Genomic DNA, 23,516 nt, shown 5'->3' on the forward strand with positions numbered 1-23,516 from the left:
ACTGCCTTTTATTAATTCGCTTATGTATACTTACCAGGGATAGTACATGTACTTTCTTTGTGGCTGCTTAGCCTTTAAAATGTTGCTTACTGAAAACAGCTGGATTTATTTCCCAGGGATGACAGCAAGTTAATTGAGGTCAAAATTTTAAAATGTTATTTAAAAGGGAAAAAAAATAAAGTATCATGATTTACAAAGAGATACATCTATACAGATAAACAACACCAGCTAAGATCTGGTGTTTCATTTAAAAAAAAAGGGAGAATGTTAGTTTCTTTGGAAGGTATAAATGTTACCTTAACTGGTTGATGGGTTTAGATTGTTTTTTACAAGTAAACATGATGTGTCTTTAAGGACTATTAAAAATAATTATGAAACTGGAGGAAATCTATACTGAGGAAATATCTATACTGCTGTTGTTGATATCTCCTTCTGAACATGCCAGTTTTCCCTCTGTTACATTGATCTAATAATTTTAATGGTTTCAGTCATGAAGCACCAGCATTTAGATCAGCAGTTCCTACTTAACTCTGAATTGACTTACATAGTTACATAGTTAGGTTTAACATTGTAAAATGTTATTTACCACTGATCCAAGGAGAATGCAATTGTGATAGTGGTTACATTTTCATAATAGCAGATCAATGGGAAGAATGCCATGGTAGCAGCATTGGTTAGGTTTTACTCTCCTGACTGGTCATGGTTGCAGATGAAATGATACGGTGACTAGGGATGATCGAACTTTTCAAAAGTTCGGGTTCGACCAGAACACCAGAACTTCACGAAAGTTCGGCCCGGATTTCAGAACCCCATTGAAATCAATGGGACCCGAACTTCGGTAATCAAAAAACACCATTTTGAAGCCCTAAAACCCAATAAATGCCCCTAAAAGGTGCCTAGGGTTCTGGGTCATGCCCCAGGGACTATTAATCACACAAAAAAGTTCTTAAAAATTGTCATTTTTGATAGAGAGCCAATTATTGAAAAAATTATTTTAAAAAAAATGAGATTTCTTTGGATTTAGTGTCTGGGGGGTCTAAAAAGTGTACCTGTGAAGTTTCAGCTCTGTAGCATGTCCAGAACCAGAAAAAAAAGTTTGTTTGTATTAGAATTGCAATAGAACAGGATAGTGGCTCCGCTATTTTCACACCTTGCCGGTTTTGTAGCAGGCGTTTTTTTGGGGCATTTTTTGGGGGTCTTTGGAGGCAGGCATAACATCAGAACTTCTGCGTAGGGGTATATATACACACACACATGTATGTATATATACACATATATAGGCGTGAAAGTAGCAGAACACTATGCTTGCGCTAATGAAATAATTAACACCCATATGGCTTCTCTCCTTTCACACCTATATGTGTGTATGTTTATAAATACATATAAGTGTGTGTGTATATATACCCCTATACAGAATTTCAGATGTTATGCCTGCCTCCAAAGACCCCCAAAAAATGCATAAAAAAAACCCCTGCTGCAAAAACACACCTGGGCGTTTTTGTAGCTGGCGTATTTTTGGGCATTTTTTGGGCGTCTTTGGAGGCAGGCATAACATCTGTACTTCTGTGTAGGGGTATATATACACACACACATGTATGTATATATACACATACACATATATAGGTGTGAAAGTAGCAGAAACCTATGCTTGCGCTAATTAAATAATTATAAATACATATAAGTGTGTGTGTATATATACTCCTATACAGAATTTCAGATGTTTTGCCTGCCTCCAAAGACCCCCAAAAAATGCCAAAAAAACGCATGCGCCAAAAAAAAACGCCCAGGTGTGTTGTTGCAGGCGTTTTTTTTTGGGCATTTTTTGGGGGTCTTTGGAGGCAGGCATAACATCTGAACTTCTGTATAGGGGTATATATACACACACACTTATATGTATTTATACACATACACATATATAGGTGTTATAGCAGAGAAGCCATATGGGTGTTAATTATTTCATTAGCGCAAGCATAGGTTTCTGCTACTTTCACATCTATATATGTGTATGCGTATATATATATATACATACATGTGTGTGTGTGTATATACCTCTAAACAGAAGTACAGATGTTATGCCTGCCTCCAAAGACCCCCAAAAAATGCCCAAAAAAACACCCAGGTGTGTTGTTGCAGGCGTTTTCTTGGGGCATTTTTTGGGGGTCTTTGGAGGCAGGCATAACATCTGAACTTCTGTATAGGGGTATATATACACACACACTTATATGTATTTATACACATACACATATATAGGTGTTATAGCAGAGAAGCCATATGGGTGTTAATTATTTCATTAGAGCAAGCATAGGTTTCTGCTACTTTCACACCTATATATGTGTATGTGTATATATACATACATGTGTGTGTGTGTGTATATATACCCCTACACAGAAGTACAGATGTTATGCCTGCCTCCAAAGACGCCCAAAAAATGCCCAAAAAAATGCCAGCTACAAAAACGCCCAGGTGTGTTTTTGCAGCAGCCTTTTTTTTGGGCATTTTTTGGGGGTGTTTGGAGGCAGGCAAAACATCTGAAATTCTGTATAGGGGTATATATACACACACACTTATATGTATTTATACACATACACATATATAGGTGTTATAGCAGAGAAGCCATATGGGTGTTAATTATTTCATTAGCGCAAGCATAGGTTTCTGCTACTTTCACACCTATGTATGTGTATGTGTATATATACATAAATGTGTGTGTGTATATATACCCCTACAGAGAAGTACAGATGTTATGCCTACCTCCAAAGACGCCCCAAAAAATGCCCAAAAAAACGCCAGCTACAAAAACGCCCAGGTGTGTTTTTGCAGCAGGCGTTTTTTTGGGGCATTTTTTGGGGGGTCTTCGGAGGCAGGCAAAACATCTGAAATTCTGTATAGGGGTATATATACACACACACACTTATATGTATTTATACACATACACACATATAGGTGTTATAGCAGAGAAGCCATAAGGGTGTTAATTATTTCATTAGCGCAAGCATAGGTTTCTGCTACTTTCACACCTACAGTATATATGTGTATGTGTATATATATACCCCTACACAGAAGTTCAGATGCCATGCCTGACTCCAAACATGTCCTCAAAAAAGCCCTATAAACGCCTGCAACAAAAAGCAGGGTGACAGGGGCGAAGCCACTATCTGGTTCTATAAGTGTTCTAAGAGAAACAATCTTTTCTCTATAGCGGTCACCCTGACATGGAAGGGTTTTGTCACCCTGCCATAGCAGTCAGAGTCAGTTAACCCTACACTACACTACGGTCCCCTTACACTTAACACTTTCCCTACAGAAACTAGATTATTAAATCTAACTATAGTGGAAAATAGTACCCTATCTACACTAGATATCCCTTTCCTCACACTAATAATTGCTAAATGACACTTTGAGAGCAGAAGTAACAGAACTGCTTCCACTCTCTTTCACAGCCCTGTATTAAAATGGTAGAGATTTGGCGGGGCTATCTTATATACTGGGGGGCGTATTCACTAATGATCGGCCTCTCGACCCCCTAGTCACTCCAATCACATTCCTAGCATTCTCCTGCCCCCTCAATTGGCTTTTACTAATGGTTCTGGTCCAATCACGGGCTTTTAAAGCCCAGTTTCTGTCCCATTGCATTTTGGTCGGTTCTGGTAGCCGAATTATGAATTTTTTCAGCAAAAAGTTCGGAATTCGGCCGAACCTCGAACAGTCAATGTTCGGGTCGAACCGATGTTTGACCCAAACCGTTCGATCATCCCTAACGGTAACAACTGTCAATCACTTTTATGTCCGGTTCACACTTATGCGATGCGGGAAGGCTGCGAATCCGCAGCCTGTTCCCGCATCGCACACGCACCCCCGGCAGTTCACACTGCCATATGCGATACGCTGGGGGTGTCAATGTAATCTTAACGACACCCCCAGTTTGATCGCATATCGCAGTGCGATCTTGCAGCTCGCACAGGATCGGATCGCACAAGTGTGAACCGCTGTGCGATCCGATCCTGATGCGGCTGCCAAAAAGGGTCCCTGTGCGTGTTTGCTGCGGGTGCGTTGCGAATTTAGCCATACAAAGTGTATGGCTAAACTCGCAGCGCACAGCCGATCGCATGTAATGAAGGAGCAGTGCGCTCCGACATTACATGCGAACCCCGCACTCGCACAAGTGTGAACCGGGGCTTAGACACAATCTACCAAACAAATATTTGGATGTTTGCTAGTGTACACTACAAAAATGCAGCTAAAATCTGATTGCTTACTATAGCAATATCTCTGCATTTCTTGAATGCTCTTCTGCAAGCTTTAAATATCATTTTTATTTTTTGCAGAACACATTTTCAAACCAGATAACAAAAACATATATTTTCATATTTCATTTAAAATGCTTTATACCTAGGGGTACTGGTTAAGGATTTTAAATGCTGTAAATAGCTTTTAAATGGCAACCCTGGAGCTGTTAGCTGATGGTAACTTACCAAGCAGACTAAGGCCAAAGTCAGTGCTTTTAAAGTACAAATCTCATATAAGCATGCTGTCATGTTATCAATCATACACTGTCACCTGAAGCCATAAAAAGCAGGGTCCTTAGCTTACAAACATTAACAAGCCAGCATGTGTCTTTTTAGTCCCAATGGTGAAATTATGTCATGGATTTAAATAATGCCATGCCTGAATAGTATTTAAAAGGAAATGCACAAAACAAGAAAAAAAAATCTTACTACAAAAAATAAATAATTGTTCCCTGATTATGTTTTGGTAGCTAAAACATGAACAAATGGCACACAATTTGTTTTTGCCTCCAAAACATTATGGATATGTCCATAGAAATGTACACAAAATGTCAATATATAGGTCATTTTTTTTTGTACTTGAATTTTTATTGATTTTCTTTTGACAGATTACAAATGAAAATGAACATAGGATTTTACATATCTAGTCAAATAAAATGCTGGTTAAATCCGATCAACATCTACACAGTAGTGGATGCAAACTTGATTATATTCAATAACTATGTAGTTACGAAACTAAAGATAAGACTTATCTATGGATGTTGTACCCCAACGGTGGGGATATTGAATTGTGAAATATAAGAAACATAAAACATGGAACCATAGGTTATGATAGTTAAAGAACCTTCAGGAAGCAGAGACAATGAGGTATCTGCCCATGGGGTCAGCTTTTTACATGGTGAGTGGGAATGCAATTGAGCTTCGTATAGTAATTATCACCCCTTTTGTTTTATTAGGTGCGTTAGCAAAGAATTGGTGCAGCAAGAGTCTGTGGCTGCATGAGGGAGCTTTATCTCATGTGAATGTTCCCCTCCAGAATGTAGATCGCTTGAAGGGGTTATTGAGCCCTTTCTCTTGATAGTGGTGATGGTAAGGGACATTATGGCAAGGGACTGCTGTTGCCCGCTAAACCCAGGACAAAGGTCCTAATAGTGCAGAATCAATCAGGCGTAGAGAATGAAGGATACCTGGTATAACAATGTGAAGGTAGTATTACCTTTTGAAAAAATACAGCGTAGAGAACAAACTTAGAAGATGTATAACAGTAAATTCGAACAGCAGATAACAAAAAAGCAGATAAAAAGAACAGCATGTCGTTTGCTTACCACACTTCTTACTTGGGGTGTGTAAGAAACTATGTGATATGGCCATGCTTCTAGGGAGGATGTATGTGCCGGATCTCCCATTGTGGGAAGCCCAGTGGTTATATTTGGCAATGCTGATCAAGGGGGAGAAGAGCGTTGTTTTCCTCATTCTGGTGGCCCTCTGGCTTCCTTTGGGTTGTGCGGCACCTGCTGGCGGGTGGATTGCGATGTCGGGTGGGGACCAAGCCCCAGTTATGGAGTTGCTTGTATCCCTCTTTCAGGGAGGTTATGGTGACCTGCTTACCCTGGTGCGTAACAAGTAGCTTCGTGGGGAAACCCCAATCTGTATGTCAGCCTATTATCCTGTAAAACTTTACTAACTAGTCCAAATTCCCTCCTCCTTTGAGCCGTGGCTGGCAATATGTCCTGGTAAAGGGTGACTCCTGCATATGCGAGCGGAAGTGTGGGAATACTACTGGTGGCCCTGAGAATCTGGTCCTTGATGTGGTAGCAATTAGGGATGATCGAACTTTTGAAAAGTTTGGTTCGACCAGAACACTCGAACTTCTTGAAAGTTTGGGTCCGGATTCCAGAACACCTGGGCGTTTTTGTTGCAGGCATTTTTTTGGGCATTTTTTGGGCGTCTTTGGAGGCAGGCATAACATCTGAACTTCTGTATAGGGGTATAAATACACACACACATATATGTATATATACACATATACACATATAGGTGTGAAAGTAGCGGAGCCTTATGCCTGCAAATAATTTCATTAGCGCAGGCATAGGGTTCTGCTACTTTCACACCTATTTGTGTGAAAAATACCCAAAAAAAAAAACGCCAGCTGCAAAAACACACCTGGGCGATTTTGTAGCTGGCGTTTTTTTTGGGCATTTTTTGGGCGTCTTTGGAGGCAGGCATAACATCTGAACTTCTGTATATACACCCATGTATGTATATATACACATGCACATATATAGGTGTGAAAATAGCAGAAATCTATGCTTGCTCTAATTCACACTAATATGGCTCTGCTCCTATATGTGTGTATGTGTATAAATACATACAAGTGTGTGTGTATATATAACCCTATACAGAAGTTCAGATGTTTTGCCTGCCTCCAAAGACCCCAAAAAATGCCCAAAAAAACGCCTGCAAGAACACACCTGGGCATTTTTTTTTGGCGCAGGCATTTTTTGGAGCATTTTTTGGGGGTCTTTGGAGGCAGGCAAAACATCTGATCTTCTGTGTAGGGGTATATATATATATACATACACCCATGTCTGTATATATACACATACACATATATAGGTGTGAAAGTAGCAGAAACATATGCTTGCGCTAATTAAATAATTAACAGGCATATGGCTCCGCTCCTATAACACCTATATGTGTGTATGTGTATAAATATATACAAGTGTGTGTGTATATATATATAACCCTATACAGAAGTTCAGATGTTTTGCCTGCCTCCAAAGACCCCAAAAAAATGCCTGCGCCAAAAAAAATGCCCAGGTGTGTTCTTGCAGGCGTTTTTTTGGGCATTTTTTGGGGGTCTTTGGAGGCAGGCAAAACATCTGAACTTCTGTATAGGGTTATATATACCCACACACTTATATGTATTTTACACATACACATATATAGGTGTTATAGGAGAGAAGCCATATTAGTGTGAATTAGCGCAAGCATAGATTTCTGCTATTTTCACACCTATATATGTGTATGTGTATATATACAGACATGGGTGTATGTATATATACCCCTACACAGAAGTTCAGATGTTTTGCCTGCCTCCAAAGTCCCCCAAAAAATGCCCAAAAAAACGCTTGCTACTAAACCGGCAAGGTGTGAAAATAGCGGAGCCATATCCCTGTTCTATAAGTGACCTAATACAAACAATCTTTTTTATGGTTCTGGACATGCTACAGAGCTGAAACTTCACAGGTACACTTTTTAGACCCCCCAGACACTAAATCCAAAGAATTTTTTTTTTTTTTTCAATAATTGGCTCTCTATCAAAAATGACAATTTTTAAGAACTTTTTTTGTGTGATTAATAGTTCCTGGGGCATGACCCAGAACCCTAGGCACTTTTTAGGGGCATTTATTGGGTTTTAGGGCTTCAAAATGTTTTTTTTTTGATTACTGAAGTTCGGGTCCCATTGATTTCAATTTGGTTCTGAAATCCGGACCGAACTTTCGGGAAGTTCGGATGTTCTGGCCGAACCAAACTTTTGAAAAGTTTGATCATCCCTAATCATCACCACTGGTCAATTTTTTGGCCAAGTCCCCATAATCCATAAATTAAAGCTACACTGTCTGAACACTGTACAACACTGCCAAAATAAAACAAAATTAAACATTAGTTTTATTAATCAGTTCTGGGCCAGAAAGGATTTGCCCCCTTAATGACCAGGCCATTTTTTGTGATTCGGCACTGCGATACTTTAACGAAAAACTGTGCGGTCGTGCAACACTGTACCGAAATAAAATTGATGTCCTTTTTTTCCCCACAAATAGAGCTTTCTTTTGGTGGTATTTTATCACCTGTGCGTTTTTTTTTTTTTTGCGCTATAAACAAAATAGAACGACAATTCTGGAAAAAAAAACAATATTTTTCACATTCTGCAATATAATATTCCCCCAAAAAAATGTAAAATCAAAATTGTTCATCCTTTCAGGCAATTTGTATTCTGCTACATATTTTTGGTAAAAAACAATTTGCAATAAGCGTATTTTGATTGGTTTGCACAAAAGTTATCATGTCTACAATCTAAGTAAAAGATTTGTCATTTTTATTTCTTTTTTTTACTAGTAATGGCGGTGACTTTTGGGGTGACGTTACTACAGTAATCAGTGCTAAAAATATGCACTGTTACTGTAATAATGCCATTGGCAGGGAAGGGGTTAACACAGTGGTGATCAAAGGGTTAAGTGAAAGCCTAGGGGACTGTTTTCTAGCTTTATGGGGGATGGGCTTGTGAAATGACCACAGAGACCTGTGATCCTATATAGAGGGGTCACAGGCACTCTGTGATCATTTCAGAGAGAAGAACAGTCGGGTGTGTTTACAGAGATCGCGGTTGCCTGTCTGCATACCCGCTGCCTAGTGGATGCAGGAGCGCACCGCCGGCGGTGCGCGCTCGCCCACCAGTACCAGCGTAGGGCTACGTCAGTTTGCGCAGGGGAGCCAGCCTGCCACGATTAAAATGCGGCGGGTGGTCAGGAACCTGTTAAACAGGCATTGGGTAATATAGAAAAACTAATAATTGCTTTTAGTATATAGGTGGACATTTAATTGTCATATTGATATTATTTGTACATTTTATGGCATGAATTTGCTTAAATGATGTGTTACCGAAAGTTGAATGATTTCAGAGAGAAACACTAGAGCTACATTATAGCAAATGCAAAGATCACAGAAAGGTTTCCTAGCAACAGTAGAGGATCTTTCTAAAGTAAGTCAGTTAAACTGGGCTATAAACTACGTGCTACGTTTTTAAATTAGTTAGCTTAGATGGTTCTCTGATTTACAGATGCCCAATATATAGTACAATAAAACCTGTAATAGAAGATGAATAGCTTGAGAAGATCACATCAGAATCTTGACAGCTATATCATTATTTAAATGATCTATCCTAAATTCTACTGGGTAGTTAGTGAGGCTGAGTGTCAGAACTAAAAGTATGCCTTAGAAATGTTTTAGTTATTATTTCTATTGTTATGATGAATTTAAAAGGAAATCCAAATGTTTATGTATAATGTTAAGTCTATTAGTAAAATTGCCATTTATACATGTACAGTACATATGTATAGAAACATACAGTACATACACAGAATGTGTATTAAAGAAAATGTGCTTATGTGTTAGTGTCAATTCAAATGAGCAGTTGCATAGAAAGCTATGAGACCTGCCCGTTAAAGATGAGCAAACATTTTTAAATTTGCTTTGTTCGAGATTCACCTGATTAACTCCCTCAGTTTGATAATCAGTTACTATTACTGGTGTCATTAGGAATCTAAAAAGAAATGCCAACTTTTACATATACCATAAAGACTGTAATTACTAGAATTGAGCATGTTTACATGCACATATTACATAGCAAACTACATAGAAAATTTACTTATTACTTTAAACATTATTTTTTTTGTTAGGCTGGATTAAAAAGCACAGTTTTATAGACAGCCATGAGATGTGCCTGTTAGAGCTGAACAAACATATTTTTAAATTTGCTCTTGCCCATAAGTCACCTGCTTAGCTCCCTCATGTACCCTCATGGGGGTTATTCACCACAATTTTCAGATGTTCCCATTGTGTTCCTATTAACTCCTTCCCATCCGTGTTATAGCCAAAAGATGGCTACAGAGAGGCTCTCCAGTTCTGGGAGGGCGTCAATGGAAGTCTTCCCAGAACCTTGCCTCCTGTGCACCCCTTGAGGCATGCATCGGCAACGCTCTGTAACTGCTGTGTCTTTTGGATATAGCTAATCACAGTTTGCGGTAAAGGACCAATCAAAGCATCCCTTTACCATGTGATCAGTTGTGTCCAATCACAGACAGTCACATGTAAATAGACTTGTCAGTTATCGAAAGTCCTTTCCCCACATGGTGGCTCTGTGTGAGGAAAGAAGAGCCAATAACACGCAAAGCTGACAGGGCACAGTGAGTACATTGTTTACACTCATCATCAGTGCTTTAATGATCAGTGCAGCCCCATCAGGGCCAATCAGTGCAGGTAACAGTGGTCATCAGTGCAGGTTATCAGTGCCTGGTATGAATTTTGAGAGGAACACTCATGCCAAATTTTTAAAAAAATGGCATGGGGTCCCCCGAAAATCCATACCAGATCCTTATCCGAGCATGCAGCCCAGCAGGTCAGGAAAGGGAGGGGATGAGCGAGAGTCCTTCCCCCGAACCATACTAGGCCACATGCCCTCAACATAGGTGCATGTTTTGGGCCAGGGGGGCTCTCCTCCCCAAAGCACCTTGTCCTTATGTTGATGGGACAAGGGCCTCTTCCCCAAAACCCTGGTGGGTGGTTGTGTGGGTTTGCGGGTGGGGGGCATATTGGAACCTGGAAGGCCCCTTGATCCTGTCTCCCCCCTATGTGAATGAGTAAGAGTACATAGTACCCCTACTCATTAACCCCCAAAAAAGTGTAGTGTAAAAAAAGACAGTTGGCAGTTTTTGACAAGTACTTTATTTAAAAAATAAAAATGTCCCCTGGTGTAGATTCATCATCAATTACGATGCCCGCCGCCACCAGCTACTGGTTGGCACCCTCCCTTAGTTATGAACTAAGATGGTGGAGCAGTCAGATGTCAGGAGCCTTGGTCAGAAGCAGAGCTTTTTTTTTTTTCAAGTGGCAGCGGGTATTATGATTGACAATGGATCTATACAGTGGGACTTTTTTTTATTTTTGCGTTTTAAATGAATGACTTGTCAAAAACTGCCTACTGTCTTTTTTTTTACACTACATTATTTTACATTTTTTATTTGGTGAATGAGTAGGGGTACTATGTACCCCATACTCATTCACATGGGGGGGGGGGGGTGGAGGCCCTCTTGTTAAAGGGGGCTTCTAGATTCTGACAAGAACCCTTAGAACCCCACAACCACCAGTCAGGGTTGTGGGGAAGAGTCCCTTTTCCCCATCAACAAGTGGATAATGTGCTTTGGAGGACAGAGACTTCTTTCTCTAAAGCACCCCTCATGTTGAGCACATGTGACCTGGTATGGTTTGAGGGGGGCACACCCTTGTCCCCTCCCTTTCCTGACCTGCAATTGGTGTGCAAATTGTGTTTTTTCACCCCCAAAAAAGTGTAGTGTAAAAAGACAGTAGGCAAGTCCTTTATTTAAAAAACAAAAATAAAAAATGTCCCCTGGTGTAGATCCATTTTTAATCGCAATGCTCTCTGCCAACACCGACCCAAAGAAAAAAAAAAGCTCCCCTCCTGACAAAGGCTCCTGCCATATGACTGCTCCACTCACTGACAGTTCTTAAATAACAAAGGGGTGCTGCCACCCAGTGATGTCACTGATTGGTGGGAGCTTTCGTCAGAAGCGGTGCTTCTTTTTTTTTTTTGGGTCGCCAGTGGTGGCAGAGCCCCCCCCTGCCCCAAAGCACCCCCCCGTTTGAGGGCATGTGGCCTGGTATGGTTCAGGAGGAAGGACACTGCCTCATCCCCTCCCTTTCCTGATCTGCCAGACTAAATGCTCCGATAAAGGTCTGGTATGGATTTTGAGGGAACCCACGCCATTTTTTTCTTAGAGGAATCTCGCTGACAGCTGACAACTCATTTCTTGTTCAGCATTTTGCCGTAAATACCACAGAACAGAAGAGTGAATTACCAGTTTCAGGATCGCATGCAGTATTTGGGGAAAATGTGTCTGGACACCTACATACCACATGCGAGATGCTTTTCTGAATGGAGCCCAGTGTAAGGGAAATGTGTTTTTCAAAGAGCATTGGGATAAATTACTCCTTTATGAAAAAAAAAAGGAAGGGAAGAGAATTTGATTTTTGCAATAAATACGTAGAAGTAAATATTCTGATCAGGCAGTTGCATGAAAAAATATTCTGCAGTTGTAATGAAAAGTTATAGGTTAATTATGGCATACCTACATTCACTTCACAGGGTAGATATTAGCAATCCACCTTGTGTATGGTAGACTAACAAAGGGATGCAATGGATCTTTAGGCCTCATGCACACTGGACATTATCAAAATGCCAGTAGAAAGCTGTAGCTGTAGAAGGAGTTTTTCAGCATTTTTGCAATAGCGTTTAACGTTTTTCAGCTGTAGCGTTTTTTTTTTTTAGCTTTTTCTTTTTAGCAAAAACTATACTCCCATGGGAGCTTATGGCTCAAAAACACTGAGTAACACTGAATAGCTGCATTTTTCTGCATTTTTTTGGCGTTTTTCAGTGTTTTTAAGCTTTTATCAGAGTTAGTGCGTTTTTACAGCTGAAAAACTCCTCTCACAACCCACTAGTTCTGGGTTTTTTTTCCAGCCAGAAAATGCCCCTGCCAAAAATTGCTGATAACAGCGTATGTGTGCATTTACGTATAGGATAACATGCTGGGGAGTTTATTGGCTGCAGAAAAAAAAAACATCCGAAGCCAATAACAGCAGCTGTAAAAACGTTCAGTGTGCACGAGGCCTAAATCTCTGAATTGCAGAGGAATTGTAGGATGGGATTCCCCACATCTACTATTTATTATGTTCAATAAGGTTTGACTAGATTTCCTCATTATGGTATTGGAAAGTATATATAATATTGTAATATTAATATTAGTAATATTAGAAGTAATATAGTAATATTGTATCATAGGGTTAGGAAATCCCATCCCATAACCTTCAGAAACCTCTCCAAAAAAATAACACCATCATTGCCAAAAGGATTTCATGAACTTACTGACTAGAGGTTGTGTGAGTTAGGCATTGTGCAGGTTTCCTTTGAGTGTGGAATGGTAATGAAACCAAAAGACCACCAGTCCACAGACTGGATTTGTTTCCAAAGATTGATGAATATGTGTCCAGTTAAAACTTTTTTCTTCATTTTGGTTGACGTAGAGAAGGGCTAGGAGTCCTATTAGGCTTTTACTGCTATCTGGGGCTCTTTTAGACAGATTTCTCCTCATTTATGGGAAATTAGAGGAATTCTTTAACAGCAATACAGTCAGAAGTAAAAACATATAGATGACTTCCTGCACTAATCCACCTCACTAATGTTCCCCAAATCCTCAAACAATTTAAAAATGGCTCCTACTAAAAAGCATTCAATAATGCAAATAAAGCTCAATAAGTGAAAAACTGGTAAAACACTACCTATCAATAAAGTGCATAAATCAAAAATCTTCAAATATATTAAAACTAGTGCATAACCCACAGCTATCACTAATTATGAAAACATAACCTCTGTGTATCAGTTGTGCATATATATATATATATATATATATATATATATATATATATATATATATATATATATATATATATATATATACAGTATATACAGTATATACAGTATATATATATATATATATATATATATACTTACAAACAATATGTGCAACAAAGCAAGTAAATAGTTTAAAATGTATTTATAATCAATCAGTCTATTGCAACATCGATACATATAGAGTGCTATAAAAAAAAAAGTCCAATTCATGCAAAGAAAATAATAATAAAGTGCATCAATTTACAGTCCAGTTCATGCAAAAAAAAATATATCAGGTGTGTTCATTTAAATTCCCAGTTAGTGCATCAGAAATGGTAGTTGTGTGTATAATCTTCAGTGCTTGACAATTCCTTTTTGGATGGCCTCTCATCTGTTAGAATGGACCTCAACCAACAAGGAAGGTCTACAAGAATTTTATGTGAGGATCAATGAGCACCCACTTATGCTCCTGCAGCTCAAGTCTTCAACTCATCACATATGCTGTGTCCCTGGGCTGATGAAAAGGCAGTAAATGCATACAGGGTTATACTTTTAAAGCACATCTAAGATCAAATCTTTTTTTTAGTTTTCTATAGGTAGGAACGTGAGTAATCATCCATCTTTTATGCTGTCCCATTTGGGAGTTTTCCCCTCGCTTCCTGTCCTGAAGATGCAACAAGAAATGAGAAGAAATCTTTCTAGAGGGAACAATTTCAGGTAGAGACAAAGAATCATAACTCAACATGAAAATTCCAGCAGACAAAAAAGTGTTGACCTTGGCCAATCATTGCATATTTTGTGTTACTATCACAGTGTGGAAAATATATTTTTGATGAGTGTTGTTGGTGCCCAAATACCATAAACACAAGAGAAAAAAACATTCAAAGCACAGGATAGTCCCTGCTTTAACAAACATTTATTTTTGTGCAACTGTGACATGGCTGCAAAAAAAGAAAAAAAAATTAGTTTTAGGTGTTAATGGTGCCCAAACACCATAAGCACACAGAAAAAAATCACAGCAATTGCAACTGTGAAACAAATGCTAAAATATTGTTGGCGCCACATTCAATTTACACAAAACAGCAGCAATTGCCCCATTTTTAGACTTTAACCTTCTTAGCGGTATTCCCGAGCGTGGCTCGGGGTTAAATTTCAGAGCCAAAAGCGGTATTCCCGAGCCACACTCGGGGTACCGCCAGAAGCATCGCTGGATCCTGAAAGCAGGGTTACTTACCTTGTCACCGGGATCCAGCGATGTATCCCGGCGGTGTCTGGCGGCGGATCTTCCTCCGATCCTCTCTGTGCCCCGGCTTCCATCTCCTGTGACGTGACGTTTGCAGGGGGGTGGAACCGGCGGCAAATTCAAATGTAAAACACACTGATACAATTCAAAATAAAAAAAAATCACATTAGTTTGCCCCCCCAGTGCCCTTTCCTGCAGTTTTACTGTACTTTTTATGTATATATATATATATTTTTATATATTTTTTATGTATATATATATATATTTTTTTAATATATATATATATATATATATATATATATATATATATATATATATATACTGTATACAGTTAAGCTTTTGATTACCCCTAAAAATCAATCTCTTTCCAGCCAGTGTCCTCAGTACAGTGACAGTGTATAGTATTAGCACTGATCACTGTATTAGTGTCACTGGTGATGTTAGTGTCAGATTGCTGCACTATCACAGTCCCACTATAAGTTGCTAATCACCACCATTACTTTGCAGATAATATAACTTTCACACAAACCAATTAATATACACTTGTTGTTTTTTTTTTTTTTTTATCAAAGACATGTAGCGGAATACATCTTGGCCTACATTTATGAGCAAATTTAATTTTTACATTTTTGTTTGGATATGTTTTAAAACAGAAAGTAAAAAATATATATATTTTTTAATTTAAAATATTTTATTTTTTCAGTTCATATAATACAATTGTGTGAACAAAAATTATATATATTTTATTTGGATACAGTGTTGCATGACTATCCAATTACCAGTTAAGGTATTACAGTACTAAATAGCAAAAAAATGGCCTGGTCATTAAGGGTGTAAAATATTCTGGAGCTGAAGTGGTTAAAGCATGTTTTATATGCAATAATAAAGGGAAGTAAAAAGTAAGACCAGAGGGTTTTCAATAGGTGACACTTTTTTAAGACTGTGTGTATTACAAATTTCGGGCTGGGAATCAGCATGTGTTTTGCATTTTTAATGATGAATCACTAATAATTATTGGCTAACAAAGTATTTACCAATGGCTAAAAATTAAACAATTTCTACCTGCATAAAGGATTTTTTTTTTTTAATTAGGATTTGCACATTTCAGGTAGAGACAAAGAATCATAACTCAACATGAAAATTCCTGCAGACAAAAGTGTTGACCTTGGCCAATCATTGCATATTTTGTGTTACTATCACAGTGTGGAAAATATATTTTTGATGAGTGTTTTTGGTGCCCAAATACCATAAACACAAGAGAAAAAAACATTCAAAGCACAGGATAGTCCCTGCTTTAACAAACATTTATTTTTGTGCAACTGTGCCATGGCTGCAAAAAAAGAAAAAAAAATAGTTTAAGGTGTTTATGGTGCCCAAACACCATAAGCACACAGACAAAAATCACAGCAATTGCAACTGTGAAACAGATGCTAAAATATCGTTGGCGCCACATTCAATTTACACAAAACAGCAGCTATTGCCCCATTTTTAGACTTTAACCTTCTTAGCGATATTATATATATATATACTATATATATATATATATATATATATATATATATATATATATATATACATACTGTAAGGGATTAGCTCGGTGGCGGACGTGGATGACCCCTTGGGGGGTGCGTTTTCACAGAGAGATAGCCGATAAGTGCTTGCAAACAACAGTTTGGTTTATTAATGCAATTTTCTTCACCAGACTGCAAGCGTCAAAAACAGCAAAATAAAATAAAACACCAAAATAAATCCTTGCCTCTGTGGGCGGCTACCTTCTCACACTGGAACCTACCTAAGAGTCTGTCCCCAACCTACTGTTGGGCAGACTTTCTTATCCTACAGCGGATACTCAACAGTCCATGTTTTATCTCTTCACACAGCACATGTTCATTTAACAGGTCCCTTTACTCTTCACAATGAGAATGTCTCTCTGCTTGTCTCTTCACATGGCAAACATTCCTTTATTTCTTCCACATAGAAATAGTTCGTTTTCTTACCTTTGAGACGTCTTCACAACTGGTTACCCTCCTTAGCGCACATCACTTCAGGGGGTCTTCTCCCATGCTCACACAGCTTGTCGGGAGGCACACGTCTGACTGTCCTCCTTCTTCCAGCCCACACGGCTTCAGGAGACAGCTTCCGGAGGCAGCCCTCCATAGACTTTCTTTGGACAAATTATAGAAGCCTTAACTTCCTCATTCCGAACAGCTGAAGTCTGTTCAACGTCTTTAGACCTTTCTGCTGGCTTCTGCAGCCAACACCCTATAGTAACTGGTGAATTGTATCTCCGATCTGTGACAACACTCACAGATTTACCTGACTTCCTGTCACATTTACTTGACGTCCTGTTACAATACATACATACTTTAACTTATTTATAGTTTTTTATTATATTATAATTTATGATTTTGTGTTTCAAACTTTATCATACCCGAGATGTTATAAGAAGAACGCACAGTAAAAAAAAAAAATCATATGTAAATAGTTGGTTTGGGCTGCTCATTCTTAAGAATTACATGCAAAATAATGGTACCGCTTTCAGCACCTAAAATCCGAAATAATCATACCGCCAGGGAGGTTAATGGTCTACAACAGTGAAAGTAGATGTTAACAGTTGCAAGTCGCAGGATGTATTAATGGTCGCTGGGTGTGCTCATAGAGACTACACAAAGGAACAACGTGTGATATATATTGTGGTCTGCAATGGTGAAAGGAGCAGCTTTGAATAAAGCAAAATTAATAAAAAAAAAATAATAATTGGAGGGTGACAGAAGCCCCCAAATATTTCATCAGAAGCATCAGAAACTTGATAGCTGCTGCTGATCCAAGACTGGTTTGTGTTCATGAATGTTCATAAATGACAGCTGGTCAACAGTACATGTGCACTCTTTGTCACAAAACTCCCTACTGCACTGAATGCATATTCAGAGAGCACAGTAGTTGAGGGGGTTATTCATTCAGAGAGTTTCTGTATCTGCTGTTGCCCCTAGATAATTGACCACCATGTGATGCAGCCACTGACCATAGTTGCTGGCAACAGACAGCCCTAGGGCACTGAGGACTGAAACATTTTTTTAAGACATCATTCAGGCAACTCTTCCCTTAGCTATCCTCCTTTCACTGACAGAAGGTTCTATAAAACCTTGTTCATGAGTCTTTTTCCTGCCAGCCTTTGAAAATGTATGATACAGGTTCCTCCATAATGCACCCTCCATATGTTACAACCTCTGCTCCCTCTGTAAGGGCAGGATAAGGTCTACAAATTTCTCTTGTAACATGGCTAAAGGAGGGGTTTCAAACAAGTGAAGGTCTCTCTCCTGAACAGACTTGTATAAAGTACTCAAAATTTCTACTTGAGTAAAAGTACAAGTGCTCAATCAAAAAGTGACTTGAGTAGAAGTGGAAGTGCTCGCAGAAAAAGTTACTTAAGTAGAAGTACTAAAGTATTCAACATTTTTTTAACTTAAGTATTGCAAGTAGTTTTTTCAAAAAAATTGCTACTTAAGTACTAAAAGTAAAAAGTACCAGTAGTTTTGAAAAAAAAATTCTACTTAAGTACTGAAAGTAGAAGTACAAGTACTGTGTTATGTAGTTATTAAAGAAAGAAGTCAAAAGTTTGAACATCATATTGTTTTTTATTATTTCAAATGATTTATTCAAATGATTAACCTGTGTTTGTTAGTAGTTTCTTGATGCACTTTAAGCGCTGTAGCACCATTTATTTGTTTGTTTCATATTTTCTTTTTATTGGAAAGATTTGGTATAGCAGCTTTTATTATACACAGCCTTTATTTTCGTATGCGCTGATTTACAAATGACATTATACACATTTTTTTGAGCTTTATGCAACCTGCCATCTACTGTTCTGGCAGTGGTAATTTTTTTAAAAGTAACGAGTAACTATGCAGCACAAAAAAAAAAATACTTGAGTAGAAGTATTGAAATCATCGGAAAAATGTAGTGAAGTAAAAGTAGAAGTAGGAGAAAAAAATTCTACTCTAGGAAAGTACAGATACCGCATTTCGGTACTTAAGTACAGTACTTAAGTAGTTCTACTTTGTTACTATACATCTCTGCTCCTGAATGTCACAAATCCTAGGGTTCTCTTTCAGGCTTTGGAGCATGAGGGAACCCCTGTGCTGTAAATGTCTGGTGGCAGAGGAATCAGAGCATGGCCAAAGTTGAGTTCCACCTAGTAGCATGTCACAGATCAGCAGTTTGCAGACAGATAAACTTGTGTATAAAGGAAGTGCGCTGGTCTGTGATAAGCTGCTCCCAGATAAAAAATAAATGTATGATGTGAAATGAGTGGTGCGCTTTATCCAAGTGAATATGTACAATTCAATGTGCATAAATCTCAAATGTGCAAAATCAAATTATACAAAGTAATAAAAAACAAGGTATATTGAAACAAAGTCCCAAACACAACGTGTCTAAACTTCTTGAATAATAATCCAGTGATAAAAGTGTTGTCAGATGGTGATGAAATCAAATTGTGACTTTACAATTCCCTCCACCTGTTAGAATTCCTCCTTACTGGACGGATTAAAAGTAAGTGCTCCTCTTTGCAATATCAAACAATCAATCACTGTGCTCAAACCAAAAAATCGTGCTCTCCACCGTGCATGCAAAGTAGCCTGCTTGGCCTCTTACCAGATAGGTGTAAATGAAGCACTCTGCCAAAAAAACTCTGGGAAGGGAATGTCTCTCTGTCCAGATGATTAAGCAGCCGATTGGTGAGACTCAACAGAAGGATCGTATCACTCCAGCATAACATGTAAAGGAATGACCACTGATAGTGTATTACCCTTGATACATCGTTTATTGAAATAAAATATGCACTTACATGTTAGCTGACAGAAATCGCAAATAAATTGATAGAGCGGTGAGGAATTCCTATGATGCCCGGGTCCGGCTGCAGCCCAGATCCCGAGCGATGTGGTGACGGCACGCCTCCTGCCTGACGCGTTTCCACCGATTGGTTATCTTCAGAGATAGGAGGTTCTTGCGCACCATCACTTCCGTCCTATTTTTTCTAAAGGGAGCCACGTCACTTCCGGTGTCAGCAGAGAAAGGCTCCGGAAGTCTTTCGTGGGTCCCCTTTGCTTACAAGCATTCTAATGCATCCTATTTTGGCCAGGTATCGGAATTCTCAGCTGGGTGGTGCTTAAGATGGGGCGGTTTATTCCCAGCATTACAATAAATTGTATATTTGCCCATCTTCTATCGACTCCTCCCTGTCGACCTCCGATATTATACATAGGGTATTGCAAAATTAAAAGGTGGGGGATAAATTATCCCACTTCCACACCTGATATTCAATCTATGAATTAAAATCACGTCCATTTTAGTTGAACCTTATATAAAATTTAAAATTCTAACAATGACACCGGAAGTGGCTGGCATTCTACTTCCTGTCTATGGTGACCACTGAATGATATATTGCAATACTTTTCATGCATTATTCCAGCAATACCACATATCTTAAAGTTTATATGTCACCATGTAAATATTAAAATAAATAAAATTATATAAAAATATAAAATCACATATTAAAATTATTTCAAAATATATATCCCAAATGTATATATATGGTGAATAAATATACTAGGTGTCTCATGCTGATTTGTGATTGAAAGGGAATTTGCTGGCTATGTGATTAGCTGTTATTGATGTGTGAATTGATGTCCCATTCTATGTTATGGCCTCTCGGCCTAAAACATTTGAGCTCATAGATCCAAAAAGTCTCACGTCTCGAAATTGACCTTTCCAAGTTGCTGCCTCTCCAATGGGGGACATGTTTCTCAATAACCGTGATTTTCAATTTCTTGGAATCTTTATGATGGCATGTGGCATAGTGTTGGGACACACTATGCCCTGGAAACCCATTGTGGATATTGGTTAAGTGCTCTCCTATGCGAATGCTTGCTGTTCTTATCGTTCTTCCTACATATTGGAGATTGCATTCGCACTGTAGCAGGTAAATGACCCCTTTGGTGTGACACGAGATAAACTCTCTGATGGGATATTCCTTCCCTGTTACAGTGGAAACAAATTCATTAGTTCTCACTGTAGTGGCTTCTGTACATATCCGACACCTTTTACAAGGATAGAAGCCTTTCATGTCTGGGAACACCCCTGTCCTGGGCGGTCTTTCAACTGGATTTCTGGCTATTAATTCTTTCAAATTTGTCGCCTTCCTGAAGATTATTTTTGTGGGTAGGTATTGCTGGTCCTAAGATTTTGTCTTCTTGTAGGACCCCCCAGTATTTCTTAAAGACATAATTGAGCCATTTATAGTTGCTTTAGATCGGACCAATGCCGATAGAGTTATATCCGTCCCTGGCCTAATTTTTAAGAGTAATGCATGTGTGCACACAGAGAAATGCTGACACTGACGCAGTCAGGGTAAAACAGTTCTGCTTTATTGCTTCCGCCTTTTAAGCTTATAAAGCCCATACAGAACATCTCCAGGAAATGTACTGTAGGCATGGCATTAAATTAGACAGTCAAATTATAATCTTATTTGATTGGATGTATCTATGCACATATAACTTTCTTCCAGGATATGACCATCTTCTGTCCTAGGTGTGTCCCTCACTGGAGGCGCCATCTTGGAAATCATCCGTTCTTCTTGTTTTCTTATTGCTTTGATTTTACAGGAGAAAAGTGATCTGGCAATTATGTTTCAGCAAGGAAAGTATTTCATATAAGTAAACAGCATAAAAAACATATTAGCATATTAGCATATTAGCATATTAGCACTATAGCATAAAATCCATGAAATACCATAAATGGGTATAAATGGTTTATAAGCTTGTGTATAATACTGTTGAAATAAGCATTTTACTAAACCATCAATTACATCCATTACAGATTCCCCCCTTAAAATGTCTATTTCATCCTGTCCCTATCGATCCTAGCTCATCTGTCCTCATGCGCCTTGGAACTCTTTTTGTGCCGCACTTTAGACGAGTGATTGCTAATCAATCACCCCCCTTGCCACTGTCTTTGCGCATGGGAAGTCAGATGCTCTCCCTATGGCCCTACAGGTCGCTGGCAGAGGTAGGGAATGTCTGCAATGGTGTATATGGTTTTCCATAGTCTTCTTCCTCAAGTTCTATGTCTTGGCTCACGAATGTGGGTGTAGTTTGGTCTATTGCTTTCTTTAGGAACTTCCTCAAGCAGGGGAGTACACAGCAAACCACTAAAGCAAGGAGGATTAGAATGATCAACACAGTCACTCCTATTTGTGCCAAGACTTTCTGCCACTCACTCATCCAATTAAAATATTGATCCCATGGGTCTGTGACACCTGAATTTTTTTCAGTTCAACTGATAGGTTCTCCAACTTCTTAAGGGCTAATGTGATCTTACCATTCGGTCCAGTGTTGTTCGCGATATAGGTACAACAGGTGCTGGTCTTATCTATCATGGTACAGACTCCTCCTTTTTCTGCTAACATCATATCCAGAGCCATCCGGTTCTGGAAGGTCATTTGGGATGTGGTTTCTAATTGTTCAGCTATCCCTTGGAATGCATCTTTGGTGTAGTTGACGAACCTTTGTTGGTTATAATATATATAGTTTATCCAATCTACATTCTTGTTGACAGTTATTATGGGGATTAGGGATTCAAGACCGGCCTTGACCTGGTCTCGAGCCTTGTATTCGTCGGGGACCCCCCTTGGAACTCCAATGGCATCTATATATACATGAGGATCAAAACTTCCAAGGAGAGCTTCCCGTTTTCTCCTTTTTCCTGGGGTCAGACCGATATGTGCGTCATGAGCACTTTCTGTCAGGATGTGCAAAGGCATGATAGCCTTTGCAAGGGCACACTCCCCTCTCCACTCTCCCTCTAGCCTAGTTCTTATATGCATATCTCCACACACCCAGTACACATCCCCTAGGGATTGGGTCTGGTTTTGCACCAAGTTAGTTGAAGCATGACTGTAAGAGGCACAGTAACCTCTTGGGAAGGTCCCCAATTTTCTACCCTTCCCTGTGTAGCGGACATAACAGGTGTAATTCCCAGGATATATTGTGATAACTTCTTTAGGCTTTGGGTCCCTGGTATTGATAGGGTATTCTGCCTTCCATTTCTCACATGCTGAATAATCAGTGGAAGTGTTAGTAAAGAGGCTTAGGAAACACTCCTCTGTTTCTTCAGGTATGTTCAATGGGACTGTACCTAAGTGTGGTCTAGCACTGCCACAGACATAACAATTGGTTCTATTATGCTTACCAGCACTGTACCTCATCCACTCTAGCCAGAGGTTGGCTTCTGTGAAACGGTTTCAGCTGCCATTGTATCCTCAAAGGTAGGATCTGACATCTCACCCCTATCAGAGGGACTAAGATTCTGTATATTTAGAACAAGTGTCATGCTAGGCCCTGGTTTATGTAAGGTGAGACGGTCAACAAGGGCTCTCCTTGGCTATCCTTACTATCATAAGCTGGTTGGGGTTGGTATCCCCAGGGTGTCCCTGTGTTCCAAGCTGCTGCTCCCCAATAGGCACAATTCTTTCCCCATGACCCCTTGGTGACACAAATATACCGTTCCCCATGTCTTGTCTTATACCATTCTGATCTGCTATTGAGTTTGGAGCATGTGAGTATTTTACATGCATGAAAATCAAACGTGGCAACATGGGTGTCAGAAGAATTATACCAGAAAGTGATCTTTCCATTATTTTCAGTAATGGCTGCTTGTTGCGCCTTAGTTGTTCCCAACAAGA

General features: G+C 39.0%; 1 pseudogene across 1 annotated transcript; it reads right to left on the bottom strand.

Annotated features, from left to right (window-relative positions):
• Window positions 1-22,052: 22,052 nt before the first annotated feature.
• On the bottom strand, window positions 22,053-23,164 carry LOC309548928 (endogenous retrovirus group 3 member 1 Env polyprotein-like; annotated as a pseudogene). Its single transcript has one exon. The product of its transcript is annotated as an endogenous retrovirus group 3 member 1 Env polyprotein-like (transcript).
• Between the last annotated feature and the right edge of the window lie 352 nt (window positions 23,165-23,516).

This window comes from Pelophylax lessonae (assembly GCF_965119305.1).
Source record: "Pelophylax lessonae genome assembly, chromosome: 1".
Lineage (NCBI taxonomy): Eukaryota > Metazoa > Chordata > Amphibia > Anura > Ranidae > Pelophylax > Pelophylax lessonae.